The sequence below is a fragment of the Magnolia sinica genome, chromosome 19 (assembly GCF_029962835.1).
Source record: "Magnolia sinica isolate HGM2019 chromosome 19, MsV1, whole genome shotgun sequence".
NCBI classification, from domain to species: domain Eukaryota; kingdom Viridiplantae; phylum Streptophyta; class Magnoliopsida; order Magnoliales; family Magnoliaceae; genus Magnolia; species Magnolia sinica.
In genome coordinates this window covers 61968599-61988738 of record NC_080591.1, presented here as the reverse complement: position 1 = coordinate 61988738, position 20140 = coordinate 61968599, and the positions used below count along the sequence as shown (strand labels likewise).

The window sequence follows — 20140 nt, the reverse complement described above, 5'->3', positions numbered from 1 at the left end:
AAAGTACTGTTTATGACAAGGAGAGCTTAACCAGTCCTAAGGGGGGAGGGGGGGTGAATAGGACTATGCCAAATAATAAAATAAAGTGCAGAAACAGTAAATAAATCAAAGGTCTCAATTGCACTAATATTGAAACATTAATTCAAACTAGTTTGTAGGAAAACCTTCACCCAAACAAGTTTAGGTAGGACAATCTTATTTCACGAAACTTGTAAGAGTCAAAATTTCAAACCAAGCAAGAGTCAATAAAAGAAAAACTATTACAAGCATTCACCACTTTAACTTAAAAAGATTACAACCATTAAACGTATAAACATAAAAGGCATTCACCGCAACACTAAGAATTATAGTGGTTTGGTGTGTCAATAATTGTTCTCAAATAGCCATACCTATTGCACTTCCAATAATCATTATCCACGTGATACTAGTTTTCACTATAAATAAGGTTTTCATAGGAATACCTTAAAACATGATACAATTGTGATTTTATCAGACTATCACAACCAAGAAACACCTCACTGAGATTTTTTAGCTATCTCAAGAAAACTAAATGAGATTTTTTGGTTATCTCAATAAAAACAAAATACAAAACAAATATACTTATCTTCTCCTTTGAAGACGTATCAGTCGATGTAGCCGTAGAACCACTTCTCTTGAATGTAGATCGTTTAATGTTTAATCATATATACAAGGGTATCAAGGTTCTAGATTGATTTTAAATAGATTCAAACCAAAGGCTACTTGTTTGAATTCCTCTAAGATCTCAAAAGAAGATTTTTTACTCTCTTTATAAAATGAAATTGACATAATAAGAGATCAAAGAATTAAACAAAAAGCTATTAAAAATATTTATTAAATACTATAAAATAGCTTAAGCATAACAGAGACTTTTCTCTCTCTCTTGTAAAAGGATTTGATAGACTTGAATTGTCTTTTCGGATTGAGAGAAGGCCTCAATTTATAGGCAAAGAAGTTGTTGCTTCGACTCATCTAAGAACCGGATTTCATTCTAATAAATTTTTAAATTTAAGCGCGATAAGATAAAACAGATCTTTGACTAGTCAAATGCCCTACTCGATTGGTCGAGGGCCCTGTTTAACTGGTGGAGCATGGTCTTCAACTGGTCAAGGGTGTAAAAATTTGAACTAATTCAGTTATTGAACTTTGAGTCGAGCCCTCGACTGGTTGAAGGCCCACCTTCGACTAGTCGAGCAGTCTCCTCGACTGGTCAAAGGTATAATGGAAAATCTATTTTTTCTTCGATTTGAACTAAGACTAGTTGAACTTTTTTAGAGTCTTAGTTGAACTTTTTTAGACTAGTCAAGCTAGAACTTGGACTAGTCGAACCTTAGCCAACTATAAGCATAAAAGCCCATTTAAAGTTGATTTTGAAAGTACCCAAACCTAATGTCTTTCTAGGGTTCATTATACTTGAAATGACTGAACTTTAAAGTAGATTAGATGCTTGAACTTTATGGAGCTTGATCTTCTACTAGATTCTTTAGTAACGTTTGAATATCTTGATAGAGCTTGATCTTTTACTAGAACTTTAGTAGAATTTGAACTTAACTTGAACTTTAGTAGAGCTTGAACTATTCATCTTGATCCACATTCGAAGGCCACTTCATAAGATGTTTTGTCTAAACAAAATTTGACAAACAAGGTGTGTTTTACACATTATAGCACTACAATCTCCCCCTTTATCAATTCGTGACAAAATACTTATTATTACAACAATTAGAATTAAGTCTTGTATTCTTGATTCCATGTTGTAGAAGGTTTGTTGCAGCTTACACTACAAGAAATATGGTTTTTACCGACGAAACTTTTACCAACGAAATTTTTTCGTCGTTAAAAGGACTTTTACCGGCAAAAATTACTTTCGTCGGGAAAAGTTTACTTTTACCAACGAAATATAATTTCGTAGGTAAAAGTCATCTTTACCGATGAAAATTTTCGCCGGTAAAAGTGATTTTGTGTTTTTTTGAAACTTTTACCTACAAAATGTAATTTCGTAGGTAAAAGCCATCTTTACCGACAAAAATTTTTGTAGGTAAAGGGATGTAAATGAACTCAGTTGAAATAAAATATGATGATTGTCTTTAATACTTTCTCTATGTTAAGCTTGAATAAGATAATATCGCAAATCAAATGCATTTGTTTCTTGTTCGAAACATCAGATAAAAAAAATCGCTCTGAGTTTTTCCGATGAAACGTTTTGTCAGTAAAAAGAACTTAAAAAACTTTTACTGACGAAGCTTTTCGTCAGAAAAAATGTTAAATTTTTAAGTTAGAAATTTTTCGCAATGAGTTTTACCGACGAACTAAAACCATCGGGAATAATGTCTTTACCGACGAAAATTTTCATTGGTAAAAATGTTATATTTTTCAGATAAAAAAATTTTGCTCTGAGTTTTACCGACGAAATGTTTCGTCACTAAAAAGACTTAAAACACTTTTACCGACGAAGCTTTTCATCGGTAAAAATGTTAAAATTTTAAGTTAGAAAATTTTCGCGATGAGTTTTACCGATGAACTAAAACCATCAAGAATAATGTCTTTATCGATGATTTTCGTTGGTAAAAATGTTATATTTTTTAGATAAAAAAATCGCTCTGAGTTTTACCGATGAAATGTTTCGTCGCTTAAAAGCACAAAAAAACTTTTACCGACGAAAATATTTGTCGCTAAAAGTGTTACATTTTTTATTTAGAAAATTTACGCGGTGAGTTTTACCGACAAAAATTTTCGTCGGTAAAGGTTGTTTTCGCACTAAGTTTTACTGACGAACTAAAACCATCGGGAATAATGATATAATTTTTACATTCGGAAGTTTTCCCGCTGCCTTGAAAAGTTTCGTGGTAAGAGTTTTACCGACGAATTCTTTTGTAGGTAAAAATATTTCACAATACTTTTACCAACGAAAATGTTCGTCGGTAATAATGATATAATTTTTACCTTTAGAGTTTTACATAGGTAAAAACTTTTTTATTTTCAATATTCCAACCCAAAATTCATGATATACACCTCTTACAATATATTTCATCATGATATACACCTGTTATATATTATGTTTCATCATATTCACAATCACATCCATCTAAACCCAAACTAATGAAAAGAGAGAGAACATATGAGAGGTGATCCTTATCTCCTTTAATGGATTCAAGCTGCATGTGCCCTACCCAACTTCCTATAAGGAAAAATTATATGGGTCTTGGAATAATGTTGGTGACAAATCCACCTTGTCTATTAATATTATTATATTGTGTTAGGACATGACTCTAAAAATGAGATAAACGCAAATCTCAAATAATCTATGCTATAAGAGATAGTGGAGATGGAAATAGATGCATTGTGATGCTTGAGTTCGAGTATGCTTGCCAACAAAGCAAGATTTTCTGGTTTATTGCTATGTGATTGGGCTACATTATTACAACAATCGGGTTCGAGTTCGAGATCGGGTTTAGGTTTGGGTTTTCACGTTTAGGTTTAGGTTTAGGTTAGGGAGTTGAGATTAGGATTAGGTGTAGGTTTAGGTTTAGGGATTTGAGAATACATTTAGGTTTTAGATTTAGGTTTAGGTTTTAGGCTATAGGTTTAGGTTATAGGTTTAGGTTAGGTTATAGCTTATAAGTTTAGGTTATAGGTTTTGGTTTAGGTTAAGGTTATAGGTTTAGGTTTAGGTTAAGATTTAGGTTTAGGTTATAGGTTTAGGTTAAGGTTAAGGTTTAGGTTTAGATTTTACATTTAGGTTGTAGGTTTAGGTTTAGGTTATAAGTGTAGGTTATAGGTTTAGGTTTAAGTTAGGATATAGGTTAAGGTTTAGGGAATTGAGAATAGGTTAAGGTTTAGGTTTAAGAAATAGGTTTATGTTTAGGAAATCGGGTTCGGATTTAGGTTTATGTTTAGGTTAGGGAGTTGAGATTAGGATTAGGTGTAGGTTTAGGCTTAGAGTTTAGAGAATACATTTACGTTTTAGATTTAGGTTATAGGTTTAGGTTTAGGTTTTAGGTTTAGGTTAAGGTTTTAGGTTTAGGTTAGGTTTAGGTTTAGGTTATAGGTTATAGCTTTAGGGAATTGAGAATAGGTTAAGGTTTAGGTTTAGGAAATCGGGTTCGGGTTCGGGATCGGGTTTAGGTTTGGGTTTTCAAGTTTAGGTTTAGGTTTAGGTTAAGGAGTTGAGATTAGGATTAGGTGTAGGTTTAGGTTTAGGGATTTGAGAATACATTTAGGTTTTAGGTTTAGGCTTAGGTTTTAGTTTATAGGATTAGGTTATAGGTTTAGGTCTAGGTTTTAGGCTTAGGTTAAGGTTAGGTTATAGGTTATAAGTTTAGGTTATAGGTTATAGGTTAAGGTTTAGGTTATAGGTTTTGGTTTTGGTTTAGGTTAAGGTTTAGGTTTAGGTTATAGGTTATAGCTTTAGGGAATTGAGAATAGGTTAAGGTTAAGGTTTACGTTTAGGAAATCGGGTTCGGGTTTGGGTTTAGGTTTGGATTTTCAAGTTTAGGTTTAGGTTAGGGAGTTGAGATTAGGATTAGGTGTAGGTTTAGGTTTAGGGATTTGAGAATACATTTAGGTTTTAGGTTTAGGTTTAGGTTTTATTTTATAGGTTTAGGTTATAGGTTTATGTTTAGGTTATAGGTTTAGGTTAAGGTTAGGTTATAGGTTATAGGTTATAGGTTAAGGTTTAGGTTATAGGTTTTGGTTTAGGTTTAGGTTTAGGTTGTAGGTTATAGGTTATAGTTTTAGGGAATTGAGAATAGGTTAAGGTTTACGTTTAAGAAATCAGGTTCTGGTTCGGGTTTGATATCTGGTTTAGGTTTGGATTTTCAAGTTTAGGTTTAGGTTTAGGTTAGGGAGTTGATATTAGGATTAGGTGTAGGTTTAGGTTTAGGGATTTAAGAATACATTTAGGTTTTAGGTTTAGGTTTAGGTTTTAGTTTATAGGTTTAGGTTTTAAGTTTAGGTTTAGGTTTTAGGTTTAAGTTAAGGTTAGGTTATAGGTTATAAGTTTAGGTTATAGGTTAAGGTTTAGGTTATAGGTTTTAGTTTAGGTTAAGGTTATAGGTTTTGGTTTAGGTTTAGGTTTAGGTTTTAGGTTTAGGTTTAGGTTATAGGTTATAGGTTATAGCTTTAGGGAATTGAGAATAGGTTTAGGTTTAGGAAATCGGGTTCGGGTTTGGGATCGGTTTTAGGTTTGGGCTTTCAAGTTTAGGTTTAGGTTTAGGTTAGGGAGTTGAGATTAGGATTAGGTTATAAGTTATAGGTTTAGGTTATAGGTTTAGGTTAGGTTTCGGTTTATGTTATAGGTTATAGGTTATAGCTTTAGGGAATTGAGAATAGGTTCGGAGTTTAGGTTTAGGAAATCGGGTTCGGGTTCGGGATCGGGTTTAGGTTTGGGTTTTCAAATATATGTTTAGGTCTAGGTTAGGGAGTTGAGATTAGGATTATGTTATAAGTTATAGGTTTAGGTTAATTAAGGTTTAGATTTAGGATATAGGTTTAGATTATGGTTTAGGTTATAGGTTATAGCTTTTGGGAATTGAGAATAGGTTAAGGTTTAAATTTAGGAAATGGGGTTTGGGTTTGGGATCGGGTTTAAGTTTGGGTTTTCAAGTTTAGGTTTTTGTTAGGGAGTTGAGATTAGAATTAGGTGTTGGTTTAGGTTTAGGGATTTGACAATACATTTAGGTTTTAGGTGTAGGTTTAGGTTTTAGTCTATAGGTTTTGGTTATAGGTTTAGGTTTAGGTTTTAGGTTTAGGTTTAAGTTTTAGGTTTAGGTTAAGGTTAGGTTATATGTTATAAGTTTAAGTTATAGGTTATAGGTTATAAGTTAAGGTTTAGGTTATAGGTTATAGGTTTAGGTTATAGGTTATAGGTTATAACTTTAGAGAATTGAGAATAGGTTAAGGTTTAGGTTTGGGTTTTCAAGTTTAGATTTATCTTAAGGAGTTGAGATTAGAATTAGGTGTTGGTTTAGGTTTTGGGATTTGAGAATACATTTAGGTTATAGGTTTAGGTTTAGGATTTAGGTTTAGGTTTAGGTTATAGGTTTAGGATTACGTTATAGGTTTAGGTTTAGGTTTTAGGTTTAGGTTAAGGTTAGATTATAGGTTATAAGTTTAGGTTATAGGTTATAGGTTAAGGTTTAGGTTATAGGTTTTGGTTTAAGTTAAGGTTGTAGGTTTTGGTTTTGGTTTAGGTTTAGGTTAGGTTTAGATTATAGGTTTAGGTTAGGTTTAGGTTTTAGGTTATAGGTTATAGGTTATAGCTTTAGGGAATTGAGAATAGGTTAAGGTTTAGGTTTAGGAAATCGGGTTCGGGTTCGGGATCGGGTTTAGGTTTGGGTTTTCAAGTTTAGGTTTAGGTTTAGGTTAGGGAGTTGAGATTAGGATTAGGTGTACTGTTAGTTTTAGGGATTTGAGAATACATTTAGGTTTTAGGTTTTAGGTGTAGGTTATAGGTTATATCTTTAGGGAATTGAGAATAGGTTTAGGTTTAGGAAATCAGGTTCGGGTTCAGGATCGGGTTTAGGTTTGGGTTTTCAATTTTAGGTTTAGGTTTAGGTTAGGGAGTTAAGATTAGGATTAGGTTTAGGTTTAGGTTTAGGGATTTAAGAATACATTTAAGTTTTAGGTTTAGGTTTAGGTTTTAGGTTATAGGTTTAGGTTTAGGTTAAGGTTAGGTTATAGGTTATAAGTTTAGGTTATAGGTTATAGGTTAAGGTTTAGGTTATAGGTTTTGGTTTAGGTTAAGGTTATAGGTTTAGGTTTAGGTTAAGGTTTAGGTTTAGCTTATAGGTTTAAGTTAAGGTTGAGGTTAAGGTTTAGGTTTAGGTTTAGGTTATAGGTTATAGGTTATAGCTTTAGTGAATTGAGAATAGGTTATAGTTTATGTTTAGGAAACCGGGTTCGGGTTCGGGTTTAGGTTTGGGTTTTCAAGTTTAGGTTTAGGCTAAGGAGTTGAGATTAGGATTAGGTGTACGTTTAGGTTTAGGGATTTGAGAATACATTTGGGTTATAGGTTTAGGTTTTGGTTTTAGTTTATAGGTTTAGTTTATAGGTTTAGGTTTAGGTTTTAGGTTTAGGTTAAGGTTAGGTTATAGGTTATATGTTGAGGTTTAGGTTTTAGGTTTAAGTTATAGGTTTTGGTTTAGGTTAAGGTTATAGGTTTTGGTTTAGGTTTAGGTTTAGGTTATAGGTTTAGGTTAAGGTTATAGGTTTAGGTTAGGTTTAGGTTAATGTTATAGGTTATAGGTTATAGGTTTAGGGAATTGAGAATAGGTTAAGGTTTAGGTTTAGGTTATAGGTTATAGGTTATAGGTTTAAGGATTTGAGAATAGGTTAAGGTTTAGGTTTAGGAAATCGAGTTCGGGTTCGGGTAGGTTAAGGAAATCGGGTTTGAGTTTTCAATTTTAGGTATAGGTTAAGGAGTTGAGATTAGGATTAGGTATAGGTTTAGGTTTAAGGATTTGAGATTACATTTAGGTTTTAGGTTTAGGTTTAGGTTTTAGGTTAAGGTTATAGGTTTAGGGTGTGGTTTAGGTTAAGGTTAGGTTTAGGTTTAGGTTTAGGTTATAGCTTTAGGGAATTGAGAAGAGGTTAAGGTTTAGGTTTAGGAAATCGGGTTTAGGTTGTGGCTTTCAAGTTTAGGTTGATGTTTAGGTTAATGAGTTGAGTTTTGGCTGTGGTGTATGTTTAGTTTTAGGGATTTGTGAATACATTTAGGTTTTAGGTTATAAGTTATAGGTTATAAGTTTAGGTTAAGGTTTAAGTATAGGTTATAGGTTTAGGTTAAGGTTTAGGTTTAGGGTGTGGTTTAAGTTAAGGGTGTGGTCCTTATAAATACAGATATAAACACGACCTGTCCAAATGGCCAGGCCACTCCAATGCTGTCCATAGGAAATAGACAGCTTCATCATGGTCATAACAGCGGTTCCCACCTTCCAGGGACCCCCGCTCAACATCCGGATAGCTCCGACGCACATCCGGGTCTGCTCCATCAATTTCGAGCAAATACATAAGCACGGCCTGTCTAAATAGCCAGGCCACTCCAATGTTATCCATAGGAAATGGATAGCTTCATCATGGTCATAATAGTGGTTCCCACCTTCCAGGGACCCCCGCTCAATATCCGGATAGCTCTGACACACATCTGTGTCTGCTCCAACAAATTCGAGGTAATACATAAACACGGCCTGTCCAAATGGTCAGGCCACTCCAATGCTATCCATATGAAATGGACAGCTTTATCATGGTCATAACAACAGTTCCCACTTTTCAGGGACCCCCGCTCAACATCCGGATAGCTCCGACGCACATCCGTGAATGTCATTATTGAATATACATTGTACATTGTTGTCCCACTCATGTACTATTTCATGTTATATACATCATTAAATATATATTGTACAATCTTTACAATAATCTTGGAGTGCAAAAATTCTCAAATCTGTGCATTTCAGTCCGAGTTCTTTCTCTAACCACGATAGCCTTGGGAGGGTAGATCCGAAGGGATGGGTTGACTACAAAAGGGCTGATTAAAACTATATTGGGTTATCTTGCTGTCCGTTTTAGGACCGGTAAGATAACCCAATATAGTTTTAATCGATCCTTTTGCAAGTCGACTGTACATCTCTCGTCAACCCTCTCAAGGATATCATGATTGGAGAAAGAAGTCGAACGAGATGCACATACTTGAAATTTTACGCACCACAAGATTCTGTAAACCTCGTACAATTTATTTGAAAATTTTCTTCAATCATAAGTCATCCTGGTATAAAGAGCTTATCCTTCTTTACTAACCGAACATAAAACATGAACTCAATGGCAATTTTTCAGCTTATGAAACGAGGCATTATAATAAAGCTAATTGCAAACTCACGTTTTACATATAACTAGTCCATCATTCCTTTCTCCAAGTCCAACTACAAGCAAATGCGACTCATTAGTCACATAGAATAACCAATTACCAATCAAAATGAAGGGGAGATTTTATAAGATAGATGTGAGACAAGTTATGCTCCATGGGACAATGTTTGGTTGTTAAAGAACAAAATGTTCAGAGATAAGTGAAGAACGCAAGCGGAAGACTTAAAGAAATATATGTGTACATGTGTGAATCCCTGAAATACATACACATACCAGGTCATAATGTAAGTGTTGCTATCAAAATTACAAGTATCAAATTACATCATTTAATTCCCAAAAGAAATCCCAGAATCCTGCGCATCAGAACAAGGCTCACTAGAACCCCTCTGAAAACTGCATGAAAGAGAAAGCAGCCTCATCATCCTCGATCTCCGGCTCTGCCTCAAAGGTTGCATCAACATCTGCAACATCAACAACTAAGACAGAGTCTGGTGGGTGTTTAACACCGCCCCAGAACGTGGGAGTGAGTGATCAACTCAGTGGAACAATAAAGCAAAGGTTAACATGTTATCAGTTCAATCAAATAGTAATGATAAAGCAGAACAATCAAACACGTCCTAAGTACTCTTGTTAATGCAAGGATGTATGAAGAATGATGCGTGCCCTCACGCGTACACCCTCAGCGTCTTCATCTTACGTTACGCATGACATCGCCTCAAAGTGCGCCACATCTTCAAAGCACATGCAAATGCGGTGCATGAACATGATTACCAAGTTGTTATTAGTCCTTTTCATACAGCAGGATTGGGAAGCTAAGGTACCTTCCTCATATCACCATCCAAACAGTGATCCATTCTAGGGTCGTCAGTCCTAGGCATCTCATACGATCATATGGTTTTAGGTCGTTGCAAAGGGCTCGTCACCAATCAATGCACGCCTATCATACCTTCATTACCACAATAAGGCTCGTCACCTCAATGTGGTATCCAGGCATGCTCGAGGTCACTACAAAGGGCTCGTCACCAATCAATGTAGGCCGACAGCACGAATATAGTGTCCCATACCACCATAATCGGCTCACGAGTTTGGTTGCTCACTGGTCACTACGGGGAGGCTCGTCACCCCAGCGTAGGCCGACAGCTCGACCACGGTGTCCCATACCACCATGTCCGGCTCATGAGTCTTAGCGGATCAAGGTACCATGGTTAACAGGATTTCATTGGTAAGTTCGGTACCCTAGATTCAAACAATAGCGTCCATACATGGTGAACATACATCGGACAATCGGGTTACTTGACGAACTCGACTAGCACGAGCGCACGTTGGGTTGAACGACATAGAGTGCGCAAACACTCTGCGTGGCCAAACCACTGCCGACAACTCTAATACGACTCGGGTTCGTCTAATCACGTCCTTCGTGGCGAAAGCAACCTCAGCCACGATCTCACGGCCGATTACCGATTTCCTGGACTAATCATAGTCCCAAACACATTCTACTACAACAGATATCGATAACAACAATTTAGAATAGTAATGGAATAACAACTCAAATCATGTAGTACGTAAGCATTTGAAGAATATCAACTTAACATGGACTTTCACATAAGTAAGACTTGAAATTAAACAACAAGGAATATGACTAGCATGAGGTAAAACATACACATCAATTAGGAGTGTTGAGAATCGGTTCTCAATGCCCGTAATCAGGTTAATATATCACACTTTAAGCCATTCAGACATTTCTACAAACACTTAGAATACATAGTTCAACATACATGACGCATGTTGAAATACACGCATTTGGACAATTCCTTTTGCCAAGGAGTTGCCACACATACATCTAGCATAAATACATGACAAATAATCATGGAATCACATGTTCATATTTTATACGTATACGGTACTTTATACATACACAGAATACACAAATCTCAATGTAACACATGCATATCAGGAACGCAAAATAAACATAACATTTGGCATGTGAAATCTCATCCATAACAAGAATAAACCATTCACTGGCATTGAAAGCCTTGAAAACCATAACCTATACGATTAAAGTCCGCACCTTAAACCAGAAATGGCACAACGAACTGATTGAGACGATATGTCTTCGTCAATGGCGACAGACAACCTAAGACAAGAATAGAAATGAGCTACGACAACACAAAGACTCTTCTAAGGTCTAAAACATATTAGGGTTAGGTTAACTTACCCAAAGATGAACTCTAAATCCCGAATAACGATTCAAAAGTGAAGATTTAAGGATGAAGAAGAACAGAAAGAATCTAAGATGATTCGCCAACTTCTCTCTCACTTTCTCTCTCTTTTCCTCTCTCTTTCTTAGCTAGGGTTAAGAAATTCGTATGGAAAGGAGAGTTAGGGTTTTAAGGTCTATAAATAGGCCTAACATTGATGAAAATAACCCTAGGGCCAAGGTATACTTAGGGTATAACCAAAACAGGCCTCTCTCGATCCAATGGAGCACTTCCGGTAGGCTTATTACTACGAAAGGTCGGACTTAAGCTTTTGACCATGGATCTAAGTCAAGCTGATTTTTCGTACCGATCGGATCTTGATTAGCCGTGGCGGACCACACTCAATTCAGCGGATCGAATCTCGATCAGGACCACAAGCACTAGGACATGCCAGGCCATCTTCCCTGATCAGAGAGTGAAATTGGGTTAGAATCCAACGGTTAGATTGCTTAAAATCATCGCGCAAGCGACACGACTCAATTTCATAAAATCTTATTAAATTTCCAACCATTCTCACACTCTTCACTCCGAACTCAACTAAATCGACCCATGTTCATCCTGGACTTGATTTTTGAGGTGATGGCCAAGTCCAACATGGTGACCGCAAGATTTAAGATCAACGCTATCGGACTTTCGACGCGCGGTCCAGTCCGATCCAGAACTTCCAAAATTTCCAAGAGCAACTGGATTTAGCGATAAATCCCAGTTTTCGAGTAACATAGCGCTAACTATTCTACGGTTTTGAGTCATGTAGATCAAATTTAAAGTGATTGATGTAAATTTCACAAGCAATCGAGTTAAGCGCTAATTACCCCAATAAGCTACTAAGGAAAAATAGAGGTAGTACTCAAGTCTTGGCACAAAATTTTTCGGGTCATTACACCTTCCAAGGACTCCCGCTCAACATCCGAATAGCTCTGATGCACATTCGGGTTTGTTCATAAGGTTTGCAAGGACCATTTTAGGCAACAGAAGGCAATGGAATAATATACACATTTTATCTTCATACTGAGAAGAGAAATACAATGCTAAGTTAACAAATTCCAATGACTTATAGGAAAAAAATGTCTACCCGGTCACAAATGCAATCTTTAAGGCCTAATTTAAAAGAGGAGGTTGCATGTGTAAGAGACAAAAAAATCCTTCAAAAAAGTGTTAACGGGATCTCCTATGATCCATTAATATAAACAGGGTTAATAAGAGGAAAACAAATGGCAAATCACTTCAAAAAGGATACAAACATGGGTTACTAGCTGATTTCTTTCATTCATTGCCTGTGCCTAGGGTTGGAAGCTATGTGAGACCCACAGGGTTGGAAACATAAACATTATGATGGATGTAGATTGTGTCCTACCATTGCCCTCTCTAGCCATAAACAGGTAGTTGTGTAGGTGAGCCGACCTTGATGTATCCGTTTCTTCATGTCGTTTATCACTTCTCTCAAATCATTTTAAGGTATGTGCATAAAAATGAAGCATATCCAATACTCAAGCATACCACACTAAAGATGACTCCTACATTTAATGCAACCAAGCTTATTATCTAGTATGATAGAGAATAGATGATGTGGATAAACAGAAACATCATGGTGAGCTTTGCCTATGGAACTAAAGGTGATTTTTGAGGGATGAGTGATTGCGTCCCACCCGCCCATCTCTACCCCTTCACATGAAGGCGGATCCAATGCTTAAATGGACCACACCACATATGACTCTTGTATTTAATGCCACTTGCATTTCATGCTATGTGCATTTAATGCAGCAAAGCTTATTATTTGGTATGGGTCACTTGAGCGTTTGATCCATCTCATTTTTGTCCCGATTCCTTAAAATGATCTGAGAAAAGAGATGGACACTTGGATGTATAAATACAAGGAGGTGGGCTAGCCTCGAAGCTGCCGTTCGGGGCTAGAGATTAGCGAGGAAGGGTAATCCGAGTCCGTTTTGAGGGACGAAATCACAAAAGACGCCTTCATTTTTTTAATTTAAAAGAATACATCTTGATCATCCGGATGAAGATCAATATCAGGAGCAGCTGTTGAATATTTATCAACATGGAATTCTTCATTAAAAAAATCTTATTTTTGTTTAAAAGAAAATTTAACCAATTTTTTTCCGACTTCTAGAGAATCAAGTGTGCCACACCACGCCATAAGGATCGATGTAAATTGCATGTACTCCTCTAAATTCACATGATGTGTCCCACTTGATTTATGGAATGGCCTACTTTTTGACATCCTTTCATCCATCTAATAAATCGATTGGTTGGGATACACAACATGTTGACCCCTCGTTCCAGTGTTAGTTCCTATGATGGGTGTCCCCCTCCCCAATGTCCCCATTGCTGTGGTGTTATGGCTTTTTTTTCCAAAAATGAGGGAGATACAAGGGTCAAGTTACGGATGAAGTTGGAATGGTTGAATTTGGAGATGTAAGAGATTACTCTCCCTTTGATTATGGAGACATCTCCATTGAGCATGAATATAGTCCCTTGTGGCAATAGTCACCACCCCTTCAAGATAAAAAAATCCTCAATTTCAAAAGTCCTCAAATCTCCAAAATCCTAAAATCCCTAAATCCCCAATTTGTAAAATCAGAAAAACCCAATTTAGGGTCCACATTCAAATCGAGAATCTACAAACTACTAACTCCCAATTTCCTAAATCGACATTAATATTAAGAGAGATTGAGAGAGAGAGAGAGAGATACTTCACCTGTGTGAATCTGATTCAACCCGAGCTTTAGAGAGAGAGGGCGTGTGTGAGAGGGGGAAGAAGGAAGATGGTATGTGATACAGGTAGAGAGGAACGTGGTGCATGAGAGAGAGAGAGAGGAAGAAACCGTGCGTGAGAATGAAATTTTCCCATCGTGGTCTCTTTTTCATGGATGCGAATTTCCTGTGAAAGGCTTTTGGCAGGAAGTTCTTGCGCAAGGATGCTAGGTCGGGCCCATCGAGATGTTTGCGAGAAATCCACCCCGTCAGTCTATTTTGTGAGCTCATTTTAGGCAATACGGCAAAAACATATGTGGGCCCCACTATGATGTATGTGTTGTATCCACACCGTCCATCCATTTTAAGATATTATTTTAGGGCAAGAGCCAAAGAATGATGCAGATAAAAAGATGTAGTGGACCTCACCACAGAAAACAGTGGTGAGAGTGATTCCCACCGTTGAAACTATCCTAAGGCCCACCATAATTTTTATTTGAAATCCAACCTGTTCAAAATTTTAAAAAAACATGAAATAAGGTAAAACACAAATATCATCTTGATCAAAAACTTTCGTGGCCTTTAGAAGTTTTTAATGGTGGGTGTCAATGTCCCCACTGTTTTTTATGCTGGGGCCCACTGGAGCTTTGGATTTATCTTTGGATATTGGCCTAAAATGATCTCTCCAAATGGATAGAAAGTGTGGATATAAAACATACATCATGGTGGGGCCCAAAAATGAGAGGTATATAAATATCAGTTGGACTACACCACATGAAAAGAATAGTGATTGGATATCCATCATTAAAATCCTCGTAAAGCCCACATCGTTTATTTGGCATCCAATCTGTTTATTAGGTCATACGAGGCCTAGATGAAGGGGAAAAACAAAAATCATCTCAATCCAAAACTTTTATGGCCCCGAATGTTTTTAATGGTTGACGCTCATTCAACACTATTTTCCTGAGATGCATCTATTGTAAAGAGGTGTCCATAATACATTATGTGTGTCCCACTTGGATCAGGGAATTAATTGAAGTTTAATGGCATCCATAGTGGACCCCAAAGGATGAAGGGTTCTGATTAGATAGATAGATAGAGAGAGATCATCTTGCCTAACTATTCTGCGTGTAGGGTCTTTAATTAAACTTTCCCCTTAAGAGCCATGTTTGTGTATATGTACACACACACACACACACACACACACATGGGAACTTCCCACAAGGTCAACTGTGTGGGCCCCATCGTGATGCATGTTGAACATCGCAACACCTTGCATTTGATGGGTTCCCTTTAAATCATGGGATATCCCAAAAATCAACTGTATACGAAACTCGTGGCCATACCATCTAAAATAGTGTGATTGAACCTCTACCATTTAAAATTTCTTGGAGGCAATAGAAGTTTTGGATCAAGCTGATGTTTGTGCTTTTTATTCATTCAAATAATTTTGATATTATGAACAACCTTTAACCATTTTTGGACAATCTGATCAGTCCAAATTGAAGAGTAAATAACTTCATATGTTTAAATCAAAATTCATTCAAATTGTTGATGAATCTTGTTTGCTCGATATCTTTCTCATATGTAGCATGATTGGGGTGAGTAACCAATCAAATTGAAGGTAATGATCAGTAAAATAGAGTGAATGGACTAGACATGTAAAATGGGTCAAATATTCTTGTCAAAATTGTGACCCAACTTATTGACACCCTAAGAACCTAAGAATTACTGTTAATGAGTTTTGTGGGGTCCATCATGATGTGTGTCGAACATCAACATCGTGCATTTGATGTGTCCCCTTTAGCTTATGAGATATCTCAAAAATCATCTGTATACGAAACTCAGGTGGGCCATACCATCTAAAACTATGTAAAGACATCTTAAAAAAATATAAAAGCACTTGGTGGGGCCCACATGAGTTTTGAATGCAGCTGAAACTGGGTCCGATCCCTCATCCAAGTGGAACACACATAATAAGTGGGTTAGATATGTGAATCACATTTAAGCAGCCTAGTATATGATTATGAAAGTTTTAAGGAAACCCCTCTCCACTATATTATGTGGTGTGGCCCACCCAAGTCATGGATTGACTTTATTTTTAAGCTCTTGGCCTACCCAAGTCATGGATTGAACATGGGGCGGGTCCAAGGCTTAAGTGGACTACAAAGTGGGGATTGAACATCCACCATTAAAAATAACATTCATAGAAGTTTTGGATCGAGCTGATGTTTGTGTTTTCCCTTCATTCATATCTTTTTGATATTATGAACATGTTGGATGACAAATAAATATTACTGTGGTCCCAAGGAAGGTATCAACAGTGGAAATCATTATTCCACACTGTTTTGTGTGGCATGGTCTACTTGAGTTTTGGATTTACCAAAAATTTGGGATCAACCCACACCGTTCATCCATTTTTCGAGATCATTTTATAGAATTATCCAAAAAATGAATCATATCCAAAGATTAAATGGACCACACCACAAATAAGGGGAACGGATTGGCTACTCCCCCTACACCATCTAATGGCTGGTGGTTGGTGCTGTGTGGGCCCCACCATGATGTATGTGTTTAATCCATGCCGTCCCCATGAGGTCAAGCTGTGTGGGCCCCACCATGACCTTTGTCAAACATCAACACTGTGCATTTGATGGGTCCCCTTTAAATTATGGGATATCCCAAAAATTAGCCTATATGGAACTCCGGTGGGCCATACCATCTAAAATCATGTGAAGACATGCCTAAAACATATAAAAGCACTTGGTGGGCCCCGCTTGAAATTTGGATGCGTCTGAAACTTGGTATGACCCCTCATCCAAGTGGCACACACATAACGGATGGGCTGGATTTCTGGACCACATCTCGATGGGCCCAAAAAATAATTGAAAGGAGTTTAAATGGAGGGTAACCCCTCTCAACTTTTGTATGTGGTGTGGCCCACACAAGTCACAGATTAACTTGATTTTTAATCTCTAGGCCCACCATGGAACGGTGCATCTGATTGATGGGGTAGATGTTTGACACACATTATGGTGGGGCCCACACAACTCTCCCCACTGTGGAGATTTCAAATAAACATTACAATGGGCATTAGGATAGTTTCAACTGTGGTCGGTGGGAATCACTCTCCCTGCTATTCTCTGTGGTGGTTTCCACCACAGATTTTTGTCTCCCTCATTCTTTGGCACATGACTTAAAATGATATCTCAAAATGGATGGACAGCTCATGACTTAAGATGACATCTCAAAATGGATGGACGGTGGTCTCCATTCTACTTACGGCTTCGATATGACTCCTTTTTTGGATCAACCTTAAAATGATCCGTTAAAATGAATGGACGGATTGGATCAGTAACATACATCACGGTGGGCCCCACAAATCTAAGCACTTTTCATCCGTCACCGGCCCCCAAAACCAAATCCCTTCTAATCCTTGCGACAATTCCGTCCATCCAATCCCAAATCCGCACCCGCCCCTCCCAAAAGCCAAACCCTCTCTCTCTCTCTCTCTCTCTCTCTCTCTCTCTCTCTGCACTCGGCCTCTCCCTTTCCCTCACCCTCTCCCGATCTCTTGCGCTCCCTCACCCTCTCTCTGTCTCTTGGCCCCATTCCCCTCTTCTGTTTCCCAACCTCTCTCTCTCTCTCTCACTAAGGTTTTCAAAACCCCTTTCACCCAACCCTCGTTATCCGTGAGAGAGACTTGGAGAGCACTCAAAAGAAGGAGAAGAAGAAGAAGAAGAAAATGAGAAGGAGAGGAGAAGCCAGACATCGGTTAGTCTCTCTCTCTCTCTCTCTACTCTCTCTCTCTCTCTCTCTCTCTCTCCGTTTCGATGCAGCGAAAGATTAAAAAAAAGGAGTTCATGCTAGGGAATTGACACATCTAAGCTATCCATTAGATCTCGCACCCCATGTTAGGCATACATCTCAAATCTAGGCTAATGCATGGCTCAAAATCTAGGCTAATGCACCCCAGTTACCTAAAAGGCTAGCTGACGGTCTCTAAATGCGGTGGGGGTGAGGCTACCATGTCACTTAGGTTTTAGTAAAAAATCATGCTCTTTGAAACCCAAAAAGGAATTGGGTATAAGCTAGTAAAACATAGGGTTTGCAACATAAATGAGAATTAGTGTGTCTTGTTGTAAGGCATATGGTTGATCTAGCATATAAAAACCATAGTAACTTTTAGGTTAGCCTTCACCATGCTCAAACACTCATCTTCAGCCACTAGAGGAAGATGGAGGCAGGTCTAAACCTGAAGAAACTGATCAGCTGGAATATGAAGCATGCAAACTCCAAAGCTAATGGGTGGCTCCTTCATTTTCTGCATGTTCTAAAGAAAAATTCAGCAAGACTAGCTTTGACCATTGTTGTGCTCTAGATTTCAAGTTCTTCGTGTTCATTTCCCACAATTATTACTTCAATACAAGCAGTTAGCACCTGATCCTCTCCCTGAATATTTTATTCTTTTGCAATGACAACAAATTTGTGAAACATTAAAAACAGTGGAAAATCCATCCATACTACATGTTTCAAAGTGAAGAAGAACAGCATGAATACTTCAAAATCTAGCATGTAATGTTGAACTATTCTTGCGATAATCCCACTATCTTTTTTTCTCAATAAAAATATCTCATAAGAACCATTCAAACCAGGCCTGGAACTAAGCGGGAACTTCAATGAAATAGCAGCAAAATATACACTGAAAGCTTTGTCAGCTAGATGATAAATATTATTTTCTGAGATGCATCTATTGTAAAGAGGTGTCCATAATATAAACCAACTCTAAAGAAGCATGCATGCCATTGAAATGTCACCAATTCACCTGCAAATCAACTGTTGAATGGTAATATGCTCCCATAAAAATCTATGGCACAAACTCGTTGATACAAATGAAATACAAATCATCATTTAAGCCATATCCCAACTAATTGGGGTGAGACCGACCATGTAAATCAGGTGAGCCCAACCATGTAAATAATCTTACCTATCTCAAACCCAACTTAAAAGCCTAGATCTAATGATTCGATAAGTGCATGAAACCAATTGGGTTTGGGTCCAAGTCTTCAAAAATAAGATCCGAACCTAAAAGGACCTAGACCTGACAATATTAGGTCTTCTCTCTGGTTTTGCATAGTAGAGATTTGGCATAAAACCCATTGGTGAAAAGCTTTTTACCTCTTAACATGCTCATCTACAGCCATGACGAACTTTTTCATCTCTTGGTGATGAGCATCCCTGTCTTCATTTTACATTTATCATTTGCATATGAATTAAATCTCTTGTTTTAAGTAGTTGACAGAAGCATTATACATGAGATATTACATTCTAGAGCTTTTCTTTCATGTAAAAGTTTGTTAGAAATGTTTGTTTACTTAGCATTGTATTTAGACCCAAATGTGCATCGGAGCTATCCGGATGTTGAGCAGGGGTCCCCGAAAGGTGAGAACCACTGTTATGACCATGATGAAGTGTCCATTTTCTATGGACAACACTAGAGTGGCCTAGCCCATTTGGACAGCCGTGTTTATGTATTTGCTTGAAATTGATGGAGCAGATCCGGATGTGCGTCGAGCTATCCGGATGTTAAGAGGGAGTCCCTAGAAGGTGAGAACCGTTGTTATGACTATGATGAAGATGTTCATTTCCTATGGATAGCATTGGAGTGGCCGGCCATTTGGATAGGCCGTATTTATATTTGTATTTGAACATTGATTTTAAATCAAGTGTGATTCAATTAATTCCTAAATTTCATGACTTCGATTCTGAAAGCCCCTACTTACACTTCAAGGACTTTGTGGAAGTAATTGGAACATTTCAAATAAACAATGGCAATAGGTACGTGCTTAGGTTATTTTCATTTTCTCTAAAGGATCGGGCCAAAGCATGGCTCAACTCTCTAAGACCTAATACCATCACTTCATGGCAAGCCTTAAGTAGAGAGTTTTTGAAAAAGTTCTTTACTGAGCATAAAATAAATGCACTAAAACAAGAAATCATGTCATTCTCCCAAAAGGAGAATGAACTATTTTTTAAAGCTTGGGAGCGCTTCAAAGACATTCTAATTACTTGTCCATATCATGGTTATGAATCATAGTATGTGATTAATGATTTCCGAAAGGGGCTCACCAGGGATACCCGTCAGTTCATAGAGATGATGTGTGGTGGAACCTTTCTTGACAAAGATCATAATAAGGCTTGGGATTTTCTAGATATGTTAGCAGAGAATACGCAGACATGGGATATATCTACTAAATCAGACCAAACTAGACCCATTCCTAGAGAGAAAGCAGTGATGT

The 20140-nt window shown here is 37.4% G+C and overlaps 1 non-coding gene across 1 annotated transcript; it reads right to left on the bottom strand.

Moving 5' to 3' along the window:
- Positions 1-19821: 19821 nt before the first annotated feature.
- LOC131235861 (small nucleolar RNA R71) lies at positions 19822-19928 on the bottom strand. The gene has a single exon (XR_009166378.1). It is a non-coding gene; the product is annotated as a small nucleolar RNA R71 (small nucleolar RNA).
- Positions 19929-20140: the final 212 nt, after the last annotated feature.